The following is a 2,019-nucleotide window of genomic DNA, read 5'->3' on the forward strand; positions in this document are numbered from 1 at the left end:
TTGCTCATCTCATTTTAGCAGTGCATACACTCGTGAACAACTGTTTTCAAGGATGAAACACAGGAAGAATAAAATATCATGGAACAGATCCTCCTAGAAGTTATGTTAAGGCACATGCGAGATAAACAGGTGATTCAAGACAGCCAGCAAGGCCTCACCAAGGACAGATCGTGCCTGACCAATCTGGTGGCATTCTATGATGGAGTGATGGCTTTGGTGAATGGGAGAAGGGCAGTGGATGTCATCTACCTGGACTTCTGCACGGCCTTTGATGTGGTCCCTCACCACATCCTTCTCTCTAAATTGGAGAGGTGTGGATTTGAAGGGTGGCCTGCTCGATGGATTAGGAATTGGCTGTCTGGACACAGCCAAAGGGCTGTGATCAATGGTTCTGTGTCAGGGTGCAGGCTGGTCACAAGCGGTGTCCCTCAAGGGTCAGTCTTGGGACCGGTACTCTTCAACATCTTCATCAATGACACAGTCATCGAGTGCACCCTCAGCAACTTTGCAGATGACACCAAGCTGAGTGGAGTGGCTCAGCAAGGACCTGCTGAGAGAACTGAGGGCAAAGAAAGGGGTGTACAAGCTCTGGAAACAAGGCTGTGTCACCTGGGAAGAGTACAGGGATGCCGTCCGGACTTGCAGACATGGGATCAGGGAAGCCAAGGCGCAGGCAGAACTGAACTTGGCAAGGGACGTGAAAAACAATAAGAAAACCCTCTACAGGTACATTGCCCAGAAGAGACAGGCCAAAACGGGTGTACCTACTTTGGTAAATTTAAAAGGAGAACTGGCTTCAACAGATGAAGAGAAAGCTGAGGTGCTGAATGAGTTCTTCACCTCGGTCTTCATTGGTGGCCAGGATTCTAGTCTTTTTCACGTCCCTGAACCCTGCATCACCAAACCTCTATGTGGGGACCAAGGAGGTAAATCCCTCCCCACTGTAAGGGCAGAGCAAGTCCGAGAGTGCCTCCTTAGACTGAATGAATACAAGTCTATGGGGCCGGATGGCGTGCATCCCAGGGTCCTGAAGGAGCTGGCTGAGGTGGTTGCCGAGCCGCTCTCCATCATATTTGAGAAGTCGTGGCTGTCAGGTGAGGTCCCGGATGACTGGAGGAAGGGTCACGTCACTCCCATATACAAGAAGGGGAGCAGGGAGGACCCGGGGAACTACAGGCCGGTGAGTCTCACCTCCGTGCCTGGGAAGATCATGGAACAGATCCTCCTGGACAACATGCTCGGTCACATAAAGAATGAGCATGTGATCCGAGACAGCCAGCACGGCTTCACCAAAGGAAGGTTATACCTAACTAATCTTGTGGCCTTCTATGATGGAGTGACGGCATTGGTGGACGAAGGGAAGGCGACCAATGTCATTTACCTGGACCTGAGCAAGGCCTTTGACATGGTCCCCCACCACATCCTCATCTCCAAATTGGAGGGAAGTGGATTTGATGGGTGGACGACCCGATGGATAAGCAATTGGTTGAAAGGCCGCAGACAGAGGGTGGTGGTCAATGGCTCTATGTCCAGGTGGAGGCCGGTAACAAGTGGTGTCCCCCAAGGGTCTGTCTTGGGACCGGTGCTCTTTAACATCTTTATTAATGACATCGATGACGGAATTGAGTGCACCCTCAGCAAGTTTGCTGACGACACCAAGCTGAGTGGTGCGGTTGATACGGTGGAAGGAAGGGATGCCATTCAGAGGGACCTCGACAGGCTGGAGGGCTGGGCTCGGGTGAACCTGATGAGGTTCAACACGGCAAAGTGCAAGGTTTTGCATTTGGGCCGGAAGAACCCCAGGCACCTGTACAGGCTGGGAGGAGCGGTCCTTGAGAGCAGCTCGGCAGGGAAGGACCTGGGGGTCCTGATGGACGAGAGACTGAATATGAGCCAGCAGTGCGCTCTGGCAGCTCGAAAGGCAAATGGGATCCTGGGCTCCATCAGGAGAGGGGTGGCCAGCAGGGACAGGGAGGTGATTGTCCCTCTCTACTCGGCTCTTGTGAGGCCCCATCTGGA

The sequence above is a fragment of the Lagopus leucura genome, unplaced genomic scaffold, assembly GCF_019238085.1.
Source record: "Lagopus leucura isolate 7727_CA_CO unplaced genomic scaffold, USGS_WTPT01 Super-Scaffold_100050, whole genome shotgun sequence".
Classification (NCBI taxonomy): Eukaryota; Metazoa; Chordata; class Aves; order Galliformes; family Phasianidae; genus Lagopus; species Lagopus leucura.